The sequence below is a fragment of the Lagopus muta genome, chromosome 8 (assembly GCF_023343835.1).
Source record: "Lagopus muta isolate bLagMut1 chromosome 8, bLagMut1 primary, whole genome shotgun sequence".
NCBI lineage: Eukaryota > Metazoa > Chordata > Aves > Galliformes > Phasianidae > Lagopus > Lagopus muta.
This window is the reverse complement of record NC_064440.1, coordinates 11,640,267-11,659,437: the sequence shown is the minus strand read 5'-3', so window position 1 is coordinate 11,659,437 and position 19,171 is coordinate 11,640,267. Positions and strand designations below refer to the sequence as shown.

General features: G+C 41.6%; 1 long non-coding RNA gene across 1 annotated transcript in view; it reads left to right on the top strand.

The window, feature by feature from the left end:
* The window catches only part of LOC125696750 (uncharacterized), a 40,057-nt gene that overhangs the window by 14,587 nt on the left and 6,299 nt on the right, over positions 1 to 19,171 (top strand). Inside the window, exons 2-3 of the long non-coding RNA XR_007378505.1 lie at positions 1,530 to 1,616; positions 1,703 to 1,914. This is a non-coding gene — a long non-coding RNA (uncharacterized LOC125696750). The remainder of the gene's footprint in view (positions 1 to 1,529; positions 1,617 to 1,702; positions 1,915 to 19,171) is intronic.

Below are 19,171 nucleotides of genomic sequence, written 5' to 3'. Positions count from 1 at the left end.
TGAGCTGGGTACATGCAGGCTTCAAGACTAACAGCAACAACAGAGCCAAGCTCCCTGCTGTCACTGCTCTGCTTGCAGAAATTGCATGCTGCTCCTGTCTGGTAAATGTGTGGGGATGTGAAAGGAAGGTGATGCTCTTTGAAAAGTGATGTACCCTGCAAACAGGAATCCTCACCTTGTCGCTGTAGGGATGTAACACTGGACTTTGTGGTGCTTTGATGTTGCATCAGGATCAGAACTAATGCTGGCCACTCTCGGGCTGGGAAAGGCTCTGAAGTTGCAAGGTGTTGTGCAGGCAGGGTCACCAGTACTCTTATGCTCTTCAAAGCTCAACCTCGTGTACCTGCGTTATTAGTTTGAAATGTTCAAAACATAATGAATTTGACTCTCCCAGTTTCACTCCCTACTAGGAGCTGATTCCTTCGCAAAGATCATAGCGTGAACTGGGAGAAGACATTTCATTAAATTATTAGAAGTTTCATGAGCAGATTGTTACATCGGGCAAAATGGGCAATTCTACATTTTACTCAGTATTAAATATTTCATCTTTAAATTTGCCAGCAAGGCCATCTTTGTGCAAACCTTTGTGCTAATGAGAAGTTATAAAACCTGAATATGATTTGGTCATCTCGCAGTTCACAGGAGGTGGGTGAACTCGCTCTTTCCAAGCCCGCCTAGCAATAGATCGATAGGATTAGTTCAGTGCTTGACTGCCAGCTGCTAAACCTCCCAGCCTAGTCACCTCAACACTCATTTGGGCACCAAATTCTCTCTCAATTAGAACACGGGAGGAAGGATGCGATGAAATGGTGCTGCCCTGGAATGGGCTGTCCAGGGAGGTGGTGGAGTTACCATCCATGGAGGTGTTCAGGAGCTGTCTGGATGTGACACTGAGGGACACGGTTAGTTTTTCTTGGGGTTTGTTTTTTTTTCAGCTTTCTGCCCTCCCCGCGCTGAAGCAGGAGGGCAGCAGGGCTTTCCCCGCCTGTGCCGCCGTGAGGGCGGCTGCAGCTACTCGTGGATGACTCGTGCCACCGCGCGGTGCTGCTGCCGCACTGCCGCCGTGCTCAGCCTGTAGCCCGAAGCTCCATAAGCACTGCCTTCGGGCTGCCGCTGCCTGCGCGGCTTCCCACCTACCGGTCTATTAAGAGAAGAGAAAGCACGAAGTGGCCGAGAAAGCAGGCGATGGGGTTTGCTGAAAAATGGCTTCGAACGCACCCCTGACCCAAGAGGCAGTAAAAACAAGGCAGTAAAAGCCCAAAACGAGGATACTCCTTTTTGTGTTACGGAGCTGATATTTTCATCTGAGGGACGTGAGGAAACAGCATTGTTTTCTTAGCAATCAGTGAGCAATCTTTGCATCCCTGAAATCAGACCAGGGCAATATTCTGCTCAGTTGGCTCCTGGCATGTGCTGAGTTCTGGAAGACTTTCTCACTATGTAAATGATGTAACATTAGCGTGGTTAATGAGGAAATAGATGCTTAATGGCATTCTAACATATTTTCTAAATTGCATTATGTTTTTCAGGAGACTCCAGCAGGGAATGATCTGTCTCACAGACTTGAACCCTCACAGTTTTCCCTGGTTTCCTGAAGAAGCAGTATTTGCAGCAGTGTAAGTATTTCTGCCATACTTTCTGTTTGACTGTCTTTTGCACAGTAGAAGTTTCAAAGATTCCAAATTCCCCTTACATTTTACAGAAATATGAAAAGATCAGAGAGGCACTCCTAGTAATTTACCCAGATTAAAGAGTGGAGCAAGAACTGACCCTTCATTAGGTATCAAAGCATGCTCTTGGGAGGGCAGCTGGAAGACACAAGTCTGCAGAATTACCATCTTCTTTTGATCTGCTGCTCATAAGATGACACGTTATTCTTCCCTGTGCACACAAAGACAAAGGTGGAAATCACAGGTAATTCTCACACTTCTGCAGTTTTGTAACCTGAGTCATTTTTGTAAGGTCATAATAATACTCTCAACTTGTTAATGATGGCAACATTAGGTGTGCTTTTTAGGTCTAGATAATTCTGTTATCATTTCTATTTTATGATATTTATTTATTTATTTATTTTTGTGACCAGAAATTACCCTGAAAATCTGTTACCCAGTATTTATGTGAAAGAATGGCCTGGGTTGAAAAGGATCACAATGATCATTGAGTTTCAACCCACATGTATGCGCAGGGTCACCAACCACCAGACCAGGCTGCCCAGAGCCACATCCAGCCTGGCCTTGAATGCCTCCAGGGATGGGGCATCCACAACCTCCTTGGGCAACCTGTGGCTGGCTTAGCAGTAGGGATTTTGAATGACAATCTAAAGAAAGAACTCCTCATGATAATGAATTTATACATATGAGGCCCAGTACTGATCTCCATGTTCCTAATGAATAGCCTACCTAGCATGTGGTCACAGTCAAGCCAGCCAAATACCTAAACTACCTGTAGGTAATAGCTAAATCTTGAAATCAGTTCAATAAAAAAAAAATATTCAAACATGACTAAAAGTATGTACCATAAAAAGAGGTGATGGATTACAAGGAGATCAGAAAAGGGGCCAACAGTATCAAGTCATTCTTAGTTTTTGTTTTTATTAATATTCAGATCTTTTCAATCATAGGTTTTGGAGTTATTAAATAACAGGTTGAATGTGCCTGCACTATATGTAGGACAAAATAGAATATTTCTATACAGCCATACACGTTCCTTTTGATTCATTTCACCTCCTCTTTCCTGCTCTAATTGTCTTCAGGAAGTCGTTTTGGCAATTTATTTTTTTCCAAGTAACAAGGGGTGAGGGCTTCCATGCTGATTAGCAATTCAGTCAATTCCATCTTCTATTCACTTTTGGTTTTATTTCATCTTCTCAATTTCATCTGCTTTTGACTTCTAGAAACAATTCACTTTGACTTGAAGATTTTTTCTTATTATTAATGCAATGCCTCATTAGGTAAATCTTTGCTTAGAACACATCCTTCACACTCACCACTCGTAGGCAACCACTGAAAGGCAACTGCCTCTGATGTGTATTTAATGGCTAATGAAAATCACTTTAAAAAAAAAAAAAAAAGAAAATGATTCCTTCCACAGAAGTCAGAAGATTCAGGATGGACACATCATCCCCTTCTCTTAATTTATATTTTCTTTCAGTTTGAGGTTTGTTTGTTTGTTTGTTTAATGTTTTGTTTTTTAAAGTAATGGTTGCTGGTGTTCTTGTTATTTGAACTGTGTGTGCCAATGGGTTGGCAAAGCTGCTGTGCTCTGCCCCCCTGGGCTGGAAAAGGAAGCTCCTGTCCAGGCTCCAAAGATCTCCAGTGACATTAAAAGAGATTTTCATGAAGTGGAAGGCAAATGCTACTAAAAGCTGTAATTTTTACTCTTAAGAAATTATGCATATTTAACAGGATGTCTTTGAACTCATGCCACCTAAGTAGAAAAACAAACAGCTTTGTTGAGAATTTGAGGATTATTTTACACAAGAATTTAATTTCTTTAAATAGAAATGAATATGGATGAGGATATTTGAATAGGTTCTGTGTGTTCATCAGTCACAATTGCCAAGCAGGGACTAATCTTAGTGATTAGTAAGGGTGGTGACAAAAATATGCTTGTACCCTGCATGCCTCCTGATTGGCAGTTTATCTCTCATAGAGAACCAGATGTCAAAAGCCATATGCTAACATTCAGCACAGAACAATCCTTTGGTTTACACTCCAAAATGCACCAATGTTGACAGTGTTGAACAGAGCAAACAACGGTCTGAAAGAGAATAGAGTGTTCAGGGGAAAGGAGTGTTCATTGCAGCGCTTGGCAGAGGGATAGGGGGAGTAGGGGATTGAGGGGCTGCTCTGGGCTCTGCCCCAACTCCTGACATCTTGTGACAGCCATCAGTGAAGGGCAGATGCAGCAGTTTACCCAAACTGCACTTTGTATTATTTGGCCTAGGAATTAATTTTCCTTTATACAGTGCCTGGCAGTGTCATCCCATCTATTTACTGCGGTGAAGCAATGAGCTTACTGAATAAGAACACAAGAGAAAAAGTATAAAGCAAGAAGTACATTAAAAAAAAAAAAAAAAGAAAAAAAGCAGATATCAATTACTTTGTCTTGAGTTTAGATAGGATTTCAGTCCTTGATCCTCCTGAGCTGGGGGAGTTTACTTTTTACTGGACTTGTGAGTTTAGAATACAAAATTCACAGTGGATTTTTTTTCTGTTACCACATGCTTATAAAGATAATACAAATGATAAAGCAGAGGGGAAAAAAAAAACAACACAGAATAACTCATACAGAGGCAAAGCCAGATTCCACCTTAAGTGAAAACTTCTGCTCCCAAATCAAAGCAGCCCAGGGTATGACCAAGGCTCCCTTCATTCCAGTGTAGCTCCAGTGGAAACACTCCAGCACCATGAGCCCAAGATGTGATTACAGCAGTTACTACTAACTATAGCCGTAACACCAAGGAGAAAAGTGCCACAGTCATCAGACAATAGGGGCAACAAGGGGCTGGCTTTTCTCCCTACAAGCCAGGTGGTAGCAATTCAAAGAACTAGCAAGATTTCCACTCTGCAGTCCTCATCAGCAATTGCGAGAAATGAATAGATCCACCCAGCTGGTATGAAAGGTAATGGTGTTCTGCAACATGCTGCTGCAATCTCCCTAGCATTATTTTAATGTTTCAAGTTCTTCTAGTTTCTGAAGAAAAATCTTTTCTCTTTCAAAGATCAGTTGGGATGAACTGCAGTCACTGTAGCTGCTCTTAAAAGCTGTTATTCTAATTTTACATCCCATTTTCTTGTACAGAGACTAAGATGAGCACAATTTTGTGCCTGTCTGATTTCATCTGCAATTGCATCTATGGCCATACTGTAAATGATAAGAGTCTCTTTGATTCATTTCTATTCCAGGCTGTCTTTGATGCAAGACAAGGATAAAAGCCTTATAAGAAAGATCACTCAAGTTCTTTTTCTTCAAGATAAAAACTTGGATTTCTGTATCTTGGAAGACACTTGAATTTCAAACTTGTTTTGGGTACTTGCTTTGAGGGTGTTGGTCTGGAACATATTTAAATTTCAAGAGAAGATAGGCAGCTATGATCCTGCTCTTGTAGAGGTGCTGTGCAGCTAGAGTGAGCTTTCCCTTTGCAACAGGGCTTTACAGTGCTCTCTGACTCATTTCTTATCAGGGCACTTAGGGAGCACACCTGCACTGAAGAAAGCTGGTCAGGCCTCATCTGCAGTGCTGCATCCAGTTCTGGGCTCCCTGGTACAAAAAAAAAGAAAAAAAAAAAGGATCTCCTGGAAAAGAGTCCAGTGGAGAGCCACAAAAATGGTAAAGGTCCTGGAGCAGCTGAGTGATCTGCGTCTGTTCAGCCTTGACAAAAGAAAAAGACGACTGAGAGGTGATCTTATGAATATTTATAAATATCTTAAGAGTGGGAGCCAAAGGGACATGGCCAACCTCTTTTCAGTGGTCTGTGGGGACAGGACAAGGGGAAACAGCCACAAACTGGAGCATAGGAAGTTCTTCACTAATATGCGAAGGAACTTCTTCACAGTAAGGGTGACGGAGCACTGGAACAGGTTGCCCAGGGAGGTTGTGGATTCTCCTTCTCTGGAGATATTCAAGACCCACCTGGATGCCTACCTGTATAGCCTGAGGTAAGGGGCCTGCTTGGCAGGGGGGTTGGACTCAATGATCTCCAGAGATCCCTTCCAACCCCTACAATTCTGTGATTCTTTACCCCCCTTGACCTGATCCCTGCTATTTTTTGAAAAGTTGCATAAAATCTTGCTGTAAATCGTAACTGATTTGCCCCTTTAAGCACATAAATACCTGTAAGAATCCACATGAAAATCCTGAGCTGTCAAGCATCTCAGTGTTTGAAGGACTCCACGATTATCTTACTACTAGTTTAGATCAAACTTTTTAAAGCTGTAGGAATATAGGGAACCATAACTTCACAAAGAGCTAATGATCTCTAGGGATGTTAATTAATTTCTGCCTGCTAAAAATCACTTGACTTTGGATTTAACAAAGATGAGACTTCTCTTTTATTTGTCACAAGGGTATATGTTCCGCACTGTTAACTCTAGTATAATGGATATGTTCAGCATATACTCTAAGAGGTTATTTCGTTTTAAAACATCTAATACCTCCAAACATAATGAGTCTTGGGGGAAAAGTCTCTCAGGTTTGGGTCACTGAATCTTACCAAGTAATGCAAACAGTACGAGTCGCAGCCTTATAAGCCCTTAGTCTGCAATTCTTTTGAAGTACCTTTTTATGTCTGAGTCACTATGCTAGCAAGGGCACTTGTTAAGGGAGAGCAGTACTTTCAGAGAGGTTATCTGGGGTCTGTGTGTTAAGCTAACTTAGAATGACCCTGCTATGACTGAGACTTTCTATATTTACTTGAAACCCCATCCTGTATCCTGGTTTGACTCCCAGCTAAACTCAGAGTCTGCTTTATGATCACAAAAATGATGACCCAGGTCAGTATGGGGGACCCAAAGGAGAATATTTTTTCAAAATGGGAGCTAGGTATTCCTGTTAACTGCAAGATGCATGGGCTGGGACACCTCCAGATGCTGCAGTGATTGACTGGGCTGCACCAGAACACCCAGGCTCGTGGATGTGCAAGTAGCAGTGAATGAAGACAAATGGGGTGGGAGAAAATGGAATTTTGTGTGTTTTCATAGCTTTCACAATTTGAAGTAGCATCCTGGTGTCTCGAGGGATGCCTATTCAAGGTAAAATTGAGAGTATGGTTGAGTATTGCTAGGCTTGCTTTCCAAATGGATTGTCCCTAAAAATCAATATTGATTGAGCAAGACATGGGCTCATCTTTCTCCTGACACCCTGCTGGCTCTTTACCTTAAGTCCTTATTTCTTGTTACGGCATCCCTCATGGGGTCTTCTGAGAAGCAGCTGTTGCTGATGCCTATTTTGTTTCCTGTCATGGGGAATAGGCAGATGGAAGCTTCAAATTTCTTTTCTTCTTAAATACAATACACGAAGAAATGAAAAGCTTTCATAGACAATGGTAATTCCTAACCACACCAGAGACCTAATCATCTGTTTGTACCATATGTGATCGAAGTGCTAAGCTTTAAGAAAGAGCCAACAGTACAAAGTGTGGGAACAGAAAGAACTAATCTTTACTCAAAATGGTCTGGTGAGATGCTCAGCTGCAGAGAGAAGCAAGAGGATGTGGTAGAGAGAGCTGGCTTCTGTGAATGTCCAGGTGTAAACAACTAGAAAGGTGTTTATCTAGTAGAATCATAAAATTGTTTGAGTTGGAATGGACTCTTAAAGGCCATCCAGTCCAACCCCCCTTGCAATGAACAGGGAAATCTGCAGCTCCATCAAGGAGCGCCCCATTCAGCCTGACCTTGAAGGACAGGCATCCACCACCTCTTTGGGCCGAAACATCACACTACAGCTTTAATTCAGAGGTGTAAGAGCTTTTTTCAATTCTACAGCCCTGCAAAGCTGCCTGTATGGCAATTCTTGGAGCTTTTGGGAAGCTAGATTTGATCCCAGAATCAAAGCACTGTGCTTCTCTTTCTGAATTCTCTGCTTATAAGGGCAGATACAGGAGCCAGATAGACAAGGGATTAAATTTTAATGCTTACTGATGCCCTGAGCTTTCTCCAGCTCCAACCAGGCTGTTTCCTCCCTGCGTATAGTGTGAAGCACTTGAAGTTGAAGCATTTACACATTAGGTGGTGCTACACTCTAATAAATGTAGGTTAAGCAATTACTGGAGCTATTTCCCATCCTATTTGATGTACTTGGCAAGGCTCTGCATTCATCTTCAAGCTGTGAATACTGTCCTGCAGCACTGTTAGTCAGTTCAGAGTCTTGCTGGTTGGCAGTTAAACTTGCCATCAAATAATCATAGATAAAAAGTTTCCTATCTATGTATTTTTCTAAAGTTACAGCCAATATTTCCAAAAATAGTGACTTGAAATTCACATTTTGGAACTTGCTTACTCTTAGGACTGCTCCCAGGGTTGGGAATAGTTATATAGAATAGCAGATGTCATCTTCAATTTGTCAGTCTAACAATGCTCTTCTTCCACCCTAGAAAAGATGGTCATTCTGACTGTTTCACTTAATAAACTGTCACCAATTTCAACGAGAGTTGACCTTGAACTCAAATCCCAGCCAGGCAGTGGTGTTCTAACCCAAGTAAAAGGCAGAGTTCTTACAGAAGGCTCCTACAGTTTTCCAAGTAGAAAGTAAGTAAGACCTTCTTAAACGTCTTTAAGTCACTACAGGTTTGAAAAAGAAGATTCAGTTGCTAACTGAAGGTTTACAGTGGGTAAGAATGTTGGGGTGTGAAACCTTATTTAATTAATTGGAATATAAGTGTATTTGAGTTGTTGCCATAAGGAATTCTAGTTCAAGAAGCTGCTACTGAGTGAAATCTGCAACTCTTTTACAAAACTGTTCTGTATTGACAGTTTTAAAACAATCCACACAGCTGTCTTTGATGACCAAGAATTGTAGTGACAGCACGTAAGTCACAGAAAGTACCTAAGCTTCTAAGTGCTTTGCCCACTACTTCTCTCATAAGCAACGCATGTCATTTCTTTGGGAGGAGACCTGGCAGAGCTGCGGACACCACTATGCAGAGCCTGTGGAGGAGAAGATACTCACGAGCTTTCCCTGCACACTGCAGAGCACCATTGCTTCATGCGCTGTGCATGCAAGAACAAGCTACCTCCAGGCTGCTTGACAGGCAGTGGGGCACAGTGATGGCTGGTTTGGAGCTCATTGCACTTGCAGCCGCCTATCAGTTTGCTGTTAAAACACCGAAGAATCACAGAAAGGCTCCTTTGAGCTCCATTGCACGGGGAAAGCTTTGAGTTAGGAGATCGGGACCTTACAGGGTAATCGTGGAGAGCATTAGAAATGAAGGCATATGAAATAGCTGAAGAGACGTCTTTGAAACCAGCTGCCAAATAATGAATAATCTCGGAGAATTTAAATGAGATCCATAGTACAGCCTTTTGTTTCTTAAGGCACACTACCTCTCTTGGACTTTTTTCTTCCTCTGAGAACAAAAGGCAGAATCAATAAGCCAGTCAATGAGACTACTGGAAACCACTTTGAAGTTTGTGATGAAAGAGAATTTTCCTTCCTGTTTGAAATGCAGATTCTTCAACACAAACCGTGGCTGGTTTGCTTCCACCTCACCAAATCTGACATGTAAGCTCCTATCCCATCCTAGTGCGCAGCTCTTCTGAGTGCAATTCCACCAAGTGAATTCAATCAGCTGTAATCTGTATCACAGAAATTGATTTTTAAATTGAACTTCAATCTGTTTCACCTTCCAAGCTCTCACGAAGTTTTGCTGTGGCCATTTTAAAGGCTTTGGGGGCTACCTTGAAAAGAATCCATTTTTCAAGCTCCTCACCTTTTAGGTTTTTGTTTTTAGTTCGTGTCCAAGCATCAGGAAAGCTGCAATAGCTCTATAAACATTAGTGGTAAAATAAATTGCAGGTTGGATGTGAATTATCATTTGGCAGCCTAACACAGTTAGAAACTGCGAGGGGAAAAAAAGCCTGATTCTTAAATACAAAGAAGCCTGAATGCTGGGAACCATATTGGTCTTACTTTTAGCTTTGTTACTACGTACCAGGATAGAGATGGATCTCTTTTGACTTTCCAACTCATACGTGAATGAAAGTATCCCTTTGGGTCTGGTAGCAGGGAGAAGTTTAACCACTACTTTACGACGCAGTTTCTTTTCAGCAACTTCAGAACTCGTCAGTGGCACCACCCCCATGAAGTAGCTAGTTTATGGTTATCTGCAGCTAGTTATGTTTTAATCTTACAAAGGGTGGCTCTTCCCCTCTTTTGCTGTCACTATGAGATCTCACCAGACATGGGTGGTCTTTACTTGTGTGGAGTTATGGAATGCAAGACTGACCTTGACCAGGGCAGATCTCATTCACAATAGGTGAGATGGAGATAACTTCTGAGCTTAGCACATCTGCAGCTCCTAGCAGTTTCATGCATGTTGAGGGTTCTTAATACAGTCCCTAATTTTATTTTATTTATTTAATTATTTTATTTTTTAAATTATTTTTATTTTTATTTATTTAATCTTATTTTATTCCTTCTGAAGACAGGTGCCTGAGACATTGTGAAAGTTAGTTTTTAATTGGACTAGAAATTAGTGGAGCACAATTTAGGGATCTTTTCTGGGTCATAAAATATTATCTTGCTAATACTGGCTGGTCTAAAACTTCTTGCATCTTGCTGCACAGTCATTCAGCCTCTGAACCTACCGGGGTCCACTCTTCTCTGCAATAGTTCGTGTGCTAATTGAGTGTGGCCAGGAGACCCAGCCACATCCCACCTAGCAATTCCCTGTACAGATCCCAGGTACTTCAACTAACTTCCTTTTTAAAGAGGAAATGCAGAATGACAAAGCTTGGTGCCTTGTCTTACTAGCAGTAAGATGGATGCAGGATGAGAAGCATTTTAGAAAGACCCAAGAGCAGATATCTCCCCTTCCCTGAGCCTTTCCTGTATGGACACCAGATGACTCAAGTACAACCCAGGCTTCCTTAGAAGACCCTTAGTGCACCTAACATGGATTCACTGCTCACAGAAGTCCAGCACCAGCCTGGTGATTTATGAAGGAAGTTCATCCAATAGAAGTGCCGTGCTGCTGTGAGATGCCTTAATTACTCAGGTTCCTAAGCTGAGGTAAGGCAGCAGAGAGTCATCTTCAAGTGGAGGGTGAGGAAGAAAAGGTTAACCAGCTGGCTGCAAAACTATTCCTTTTAGCTGAGGCAGACTGCATTTTTTATGGTTTGGGAGAGAAAAGCACACAGAGCATGACATTAATGCAGAGTAAATGTTTCACGGTCTGGCTTCCTGATAGACGAACGTATCCCTGAAAAGAAGAAGCTGCTGTGGCAGTGACAGCCCCACTGCCTGCATGAGCACACCAGGAAGTCTCTGATAGCTGAGACAGCTTTGTCAGAACCTGGACAGGGAGTTCCCATTGAGCTTCCACTGGTATTTCTTGAATAAACAGCAGCTCCTTCTTAGCAGAAAGGTGCACTGCTCTGGCAGATTATGCACTGGCAGATACTGGAGCTGAACAGTACTGGTGATGCCTGGTGGTAAGCCTGCCTGCCACGTGCTTATGAATATGTGAATAATAGAATGCTGTCAGACCACACTCCTATTCTTAGTAACCTTGCTGCAAATGCCCTCTGTGCTACAGACATTTCCCTCTGAAAACCATTGCTTGCAACCTAATTTTAAAGTGATTAGTGGAGTTTAAAAACACAGTAATAGTCTTGGGAGAACTCTCCTTGTGGGAGAGATGAGAAAGACCATTGTGTTCATCAGAAGTTTGTTATTCTACCTCTTTACTATCACAGCAGCACAGGTTATAGAAAACTTCTCTCACAGTGAAAACAGCTGATGTGGTGAAGGAGTGGGCAGAAAAACACAGGAAAGAGAAAAAAAGCTAGTTTGTATTTCTGGAGGATAATTTGGCAAGTATTTTAAAACTATCTAACATCAGGATACTGCTTCCTGCTATCTAATATGGATGTTACTTTCATATTTTTGTTATTATTAGCCGTAACCGAGTAAACTTGTTAGAAAATAGGAGTGCTCCGTTCACTAGTGAAAGATGAAGCAGGTGGGAAAGACTTTTCCTAATCCCACCACCAGAAGGTGCTATAAGACTTATATCTTGACAGCAGCGCAGTGATCCTCTCTGCTTAGAAATGAAACATAGAAGTCCACGCTATTTCTTACCATGCCTCACTGGGGTGACTGAGTGAACAAGCAGAAATACTAAGCTGGCCAGAGCTCTGAGTTAGCATGAAGAAACCAAGCTTGGAGTACGGAGGGAACAGGGAGCTATATGAGTTTTGTCATTTATTCTGTGCAGGACTTGAGCAGGATTTCAGTGTGCTCGTCTGGAGGCCAGCGGTGCTATTGCTGCACTTGTGAGCACCCGTGCGACTGTTTTGCTGTTTGGCCTGGTCCTGGGTGGCTGCAATTACCGCTAAAATCAGGGTATCTCCCCTGGATTCCTACTGGCGAGAGGAGCTGCCCTCCCCAGGAGCCACCTGGGATTTGCGGCACGCAGGAGGCTGCTGTTACGCAGCTCTCCACACAGTGTCCTCGCTCGCTTGCTTTTGGCACCAGCTAAGGAAAGTGACGGTTTTGTTTCAAGAACAGGATTTAAAATGCAAGAGGTCCGAAATATCCACTGACTTTAAGTAACGATTTCAGCTCCTATATTACGCACTCTCTAGGCTCTGACTGTGCACCTTGGAGTTGGCAGCATCTCTCCTGATGTCTAAAGTCTGTCAGGTTTGGCTTCAGGATGTGACCCACTTTCCTGGGCTTGTTGTAGTTCTTCTGAAGCCTGGGGAGCGTTGCAACCTGCTGTTTGTGGGATACAGAGCTGGAAAGTCTGGGAATCCCTCTTGATCCGTCATCCCCTGTGACTCTGAACGCAGCTTTCCTATCCTGGATAACCAAATACATTCACATCTTATCTGCTAATGACTTAGGAGGCTCAGGGGAGAGACCTTATCACTCTCTTCAACTCCCTGAAAAGAAGCTGTAGTGAGGTGGAGGTTGGCCTTTTCTGTCCAGTAACAGTGATAGGACAAGAGTGAATGGCCTCAAGTTGTGCCAGCAAGGTTTGGGTTGGATATTAGGGGGTAATGATTGAACTAGATGGTATTAGAGGTCTTCTCCAACCTTAATGATCCTATGATTCTATAAATTACTACATTTATTACTATAAATTTAGTACTAATACTAAATATCAGTATTTGCCTTTCATTAAAGGTAATTCCTCCTTCCATGTTTACTGACAACTGAGTGGCCAACTGGGAAACCTCATGTAGTTCTCTAGCTTTATTTCAGACTAGAGGAGATCTACCCAACTTTATTTTTGTTTTTCCTCTCCCAACTGCCCTTGTTAACCTAATAGAGTATCCACCTTTGAACTTCACCTGGCACGTTAATAAGAACTCATTTCCTAGGTGTCTAAAGATGTGAAGAGCAGTATCTGTGCTCACTAGTCCATGTACTGCAATCATCTGCACATCACCTTTTCATACCATGCAGAATCATAGAGGACATCTCTTCACACTTACTTCCCCTTCGCCAAATTCCTCAAAACTGAAATGAGTATCTTTGTAATGGAAATAATTTCAATAAATCTGACAAAAGGATTTCTTAGTAATTTGATAACTTCAGAGTGAAAACTCTTCCTCCCTCTTCTTTGCAGCGTTTATATATGCAAACAAGGAGAGCACAGAACAATGCCCTTGATCCAAATGTTTTCACCAGCTTGGACAGAGGAGGGATTGAACCAGGGCCCCATGCTTCAGATCAGCCCCAGGCTTTGGCCTACTAATTGTTGTAAGATATCTTTCTTTTCTGTCCTTGGAACCATAGAGATCTGAAAGCTTTATTTCTATAGCTGGGACAAAACAAAAACCTATTTCAAAGCCAGAGTCTTTCATGAAGGAACAACATTGTATTTCAGATGATCCTAATTTTACCAAGTCCCCCTATTTTAAGGTCAAAAACTGTGGGTTTTTTGAGATCTTATACAAAGGCATCTTGTCTCCATAGAAAAGCACAAATGGGAGAAAATCCAGCCCTTCCATCAGGGATTTGTTCCAATGATAAACACTGACTTTGGTTTAGAATACTTTGCCTTATTTCTTTTTTGAAACTTTTCTAGCTTCAGTTTGCAGCAAGTCACTCAAATACTGCCATTCCTTCCCAGGGTAAACCCCAGAAGGATAAAATTTCCCATTAACAGGGAGTATTTGAATGCATCAGTGTGTAAGTTGGACTTTCACCCAACAATTATACCAATAGTTCAGTAGCACAGTAAAAGGATTACCTCCTTCTGTTCCCATTTCTGTTCTCCTAACTCAATACTCATCAGTCCAAATTCTTCTAACTATTTTCTAGGGCTTCCAACCATTGTCCAATTGAGTATCAACTTGTACGTTTACATCTGAAAACATTTTAAGTCTATTTAAATCCATCTTAACTTGATCTTGTTCCTTTGCTGTGTAATTCCTGATTTATTTTCTTTGCACAGCTGCATCTCAGGACATGGACCTCTAACCCAATCCTTTTTCATTCACCGGAATAGGTTGCCCAGAGAGGTGGTCAGTGCCCCATCCCTGGAGACATCTGAAGTCAGGCTAAACAGGGCTCTGAGCACATGATGGAGCTGTAGGTATACCTGTTCATTGCAGGGGAGATGAATGTATGTCCATTAAGGGCTTCTTCCAACTCAAATGATTCTATGATTCTATTCTAGAATTTTGCCAGGGTGTGGCCTGAGAGCAGCTGGAAGGTTTGTCCTGTCTCTTGTGCATTAAGTGCTAGATACCTGCTATCTGTAACTAGATGAATCTCTAACAGGAGAGCCTGTTATTCATGCTTCCAGCAATAGGACTGCATCAATGGGCCAGTTGTCACTGTAACTGCAAGTCATGCTGCATTTCTTTACAGAAGAGAAAACCCACTGAGAGAACTGATTCTATTTGGGTGAGTTGTACTGAAGAAATATTGCTATTTTAGAAATAACTATTATTGGTTTGGATTTGATGTGAAATACAATAAAGCTCAAGCTGAATTATGCAAGGTTACTATAATTATTTTGAAAGCTCAGCATGGAAAAATTGGTAACAGCTCATGTGCTCACATCAGGGATCGTTTCAATTTTACCCACATGAGCAGTTGCTCATTCATTGCTGATTGCAACAATCTTTTAATCAAGAAAACAGTGTGGATATTTTACTCCAGCTGGTAATGGGGGCTGGGGGAAATAGTGAGATGAATTTTACAAACTGAATTTGAGAACTGCATTCCTTCAAAGTAATGATACTTGCTAAAGAGAATGAAGTGGCCATAAAGCTTCTTAAAAAGAATAATAGTGTCAGATTCAGCCTTCAAGCAATATGCTCTGATCCTAGGCGCAGTAATGGTAAGGTCTGTGGCACAGACAACCTACAGAGGTGGCTTTTCGCGTGGCTCTTCATGTGGCAATAATGGACTGAAGCTCTGATTTTTCTTATACAGGTGACAAATTATAAATTGCTAAGTGAATGAGCCAGCACATAATGAAATGGCTGGAAGTAAGGGTCTCCCCATTCGTTCTCTTCATTGCCCAAATTAGTTCATTCGGTGCTTGCTTTCTTGTGCAGACCCAACTAACTGAGTACCTTAAAGGCTGACAACTACAGCTGTAATAACAAAAAAGCAGGCAGGCACTGCAGTTGGCTCCTCAGACAGGTTGATGTAGGGAGGGGATCAGGTGAGAAGTCTTTTCTGTGTACTCAAAGTCCCATGAGCAGGGAGAAAAGCAGCTGGGTAGACCTCTTTAGTTGCTAAAATGCTGGAGGAAAAAGGTATTGAATATGTTTAGTGATAGCATGAGAATTCTTGATGAAACCCGTTACACACATTTATCAACAGGAAAATAGCACTTCTGTGCAAAAGAAACTCAACTTTTCCAACTACTGTTTCACCAGCTTCAGGACTACAACAAATCCTTCAAGTCCTTATTATAGCCTGATAGCATCTCACATCATCCATTTTAAGCAGGACCTATCCAGGTGTAAATGACACAAGCAACTGCACTTGCACACATATGGCAGTCAGCAGTGCCAAACAAGTGTTCACCTTTGGGTTATTGCATGGCTTCGTTGCCTGCTCTTATTGTGCTCACACCTGACCTGGCTTGGATATGGACCAGTTTCGATCCATGATTCCTGCTGGGAATGTCATTCTGAGAGTAGAAAACTAGTGAGACTGACTCAGGTGGCCTTCCTGAGAGGAGACAAGAGCAAAGGAGAATTTACACCATAAATCTCACAACTGGTGTCATTGGCCAGTTTTGGGAACATGAAAGAAACACCCAAGCTACAAGAATCTGTAATTACTGTGACTAGTGCAAATAGGCAGGTATGGAATAGGAGCAAAGCCCCGCCGAGGTGTGCATGTAACAGTCAGGCATTCAGAAGATATGCATAAGTAATCTGTGCTGAAATGGGGTACTTTGCCTTTGTAAATGTTCTTTGGTGGTGGTGTTTTGTTGGGGGTTTTTTAATCTGCATTAAAGGTGCATTTTTAGCAGAAGCAGACTCTACTGAATTATGTGTAGGTTGGGAGCATTTCCTTCGAATATAGGCAAGACATTTTTGTCCTTCCTAGGCATGAGTGAAGGGACTCCAGATATCCAAAGTCACAACTGAGAGTTTTCTCTCCCCCCTGCCCCAGTGTAGGTGGTTTCACTGGGAATCTTGCACACCTGCAGAATTCAGGTTGGGGCACCGCTTCTTTCTAACACAATAAAAAGAGAAAACCCTATTTAGGTATGTGATTACTGCTTGTTTTCCCACCTTCATCTTCAAATATATTGGGTCTGTGAGGGCTGGCATTTTTTTTTTTTTCTAATATTGCTCCTAGATGAATGCCTAAGGTACTCTCCTGGAGTGCTCATGTGGAGTTGAAGACTTGAGTGTGTTTAAATAGATTCTTGGCAATTTCTCATTCATTTGTATATTCAGATCATTCCAAAATGGCAAAACATTTGGATTTGTCATATAAAGTCATGCAGCTTTAAGATGCCATGTTTTCCTCTACCTCTTACATTCTACAGAGGGAGTATAAACTGGCCTTTGTAATGGTCACATCCTCCTTATCATTTTAGTGACATAAAAACAGGCAAGCAATCTTCTGTGGAAGCTCCCATCACAAAAATGAAACACTAATATTTAATTTCCATGGAAACAGCTCATCCTGGATGGAGGATTTCCCCTAAAATCAGATTGTGAGCTTCCAAGAACACATCCTGGAAATGATGATGTCACATCAAAGTTGAAAAAGGGAGTGGAAGGGGAGAGGAGCTTTTTGGGGTGCAGGGGAAGCCCAACTGCTGATCTTCACCCAGCCTGGGCAGACTCAGCCTCTGAGATATAAATCCTGTGGATTTAGTGTACATGTGAGCATTTCCACGGATTTTAAGCACTGCAGGCAGAAGTGCCATTGTTTGGTATTTAATCTGAAAGCAGAGAGGATCATCTTTCTCCCTTTCAAATCTAAATCCCTTGTTAGCTTAATTTCTTAGGAGAGAAACACAATCACATCTTTTCCTTCTGAATATAATTGCTTTATTAATTTCTCCCACTCCTAAAGAAAAATGCAGGCCACAAAGGATTGCTTACTTTTTCTTCTAGCTTTTTTTCTCATCGCTGAAGTGCACGTGATATGTCAGCTCCTTAATTCTCTCTTTGTTCTGTGTTTTGAGCCTGTATTCTTTCAAGAATTTTGTTTTCAGTCAGCTATATCACTTTCTGCTTTCCCCAAAGTTTCTTTTTTTAATTACAACATTTTAAAACTTGAGATCTGCATATCATCACATCCAGACCCTCTTCCCTTAAGTCTTGAAATTCTTATGTTAGTGGTAACAATGCAGTGCTCTTTATTGCTTATGCCATCTGGCAGATGAGGAGGAAAATCTCTTGTTAATGGCCTTGGTCACCTTCCACAACCCATGTAACCTGGTATTTATTTTCTTTCTGCAAATGACTGATTATTTCTCAACACTTTGTTATGATGTTTCCTCAAATGTCTCAAGACATGATATTTGGACTTCACTTTTCTATAGATTACCTGCTTGAAAAAAATGCTGTTCTGGCTCACAAATTGTGTAACTTTTCATGATCTCTGCATAAGCAAGGGTGATTGGATAGATCCTGGTTAGTAGCCCGCTTTAGAGCCTTTTCTTTCTGTCTCTCCTGGTTTGGATGCTGGCTGGGTTCTGATTAAAACCAGCATTGTTTGAGAGTTTGTTATTAAGTATTCTGGCAGCTTCTATCTTTTCTAAAGGGACATTGATTGTATGGAGTATTGGAAATTTTGGTGATGCACCAGAAGAAAATAGGCCAGGGACTGAAGTAGCATGCCATCTGAGTTATGGGAACACGCTGAAGCATCTCTTTAGATCGAATTAGTTTCTTGTCCATGTAAATAACCTCTGTTTGTTCATTCCGAATGCTCTTTAGGTTATTCCTTGGAATCCAGAATGTCACAGAATTCAAGAAATTATTTTCTTGGATATCGAGACCTGTGCAAGCCACATTCTTTATTAATACAGATTTCATTGACAGTAATGCTAGGGTGAAGAGGAGCCTCAGTGCTACAAGCAACTTTGCATGCATCCTTGCAACTATTATTCAAGCAGAGATTCTAAGAGCTTTGGGAGACTTCCACCAAAGTCCTCTGATCCTCAGTATTGTTTCTTGCAAGGAGGAATTTGTAAAGATACAAAGCCTTCCATAAATACCACCCAAGCCTGATGAACAAGGGGCTCAAGGGAGAAGGGTTGAGTCCTTGTTCATTCAGGCAACATAACATTTATTTTGCTTTGAAAACAAATAATTCACTTTTATTAAAAAATGGCAGCAAGCAGAAGAAGAATGAAGAGCAGCAAAATCCAAGCAGCATCCCCAAAGGACTCCACGTAGTGCCTGGATGCTGGGAGAGCAGTGACTGCTAAGGATGAAATAATTACTCTGTCTTTGAAAACATAGCAAAATCAACTCCCCTCCTTAAGGAAGCACCAAAAAAGGAGCTAACTTGTACCAACCACAATGGCAATTTCACTGACTTCCCATTTCAAAGTAGTCCCTTTAGAACAGAAGTCTGAGTTTGCTTGTGATCTGACCTGACACCTAGCAGATGCACTGAGCAGTGAGTAGGTTGTCTCCTAAAATTCGCCGTCCATCAAGCCACCTTTAAAACTGAGGGGCAAAGAACCTTTGTTTTCCTATTTCTCGTACATGAAATGAGGTAATAATTCCTCTGAGGCTTGATTTACTGATGTTTGTAAAGCTCGTAGTAGCTCAGGGATTTCAAACGGTTGAAGTTCTGTCTAGTGTAAGTACCTTGACTTCAGCAACGCTATGAACCAGATAAACATCTCCATTTTATGCTACTAACTCCTAACTAATCTTATTAAAACCTTTCCAGACCCAGATCAATATTTGAAATGCACTCTGTCCTGTAATGAATCTGATGAGACATGCTATCTATGTTTACAGGTCCCTTCACATTTTTCTTTAGAGTTTTTTAT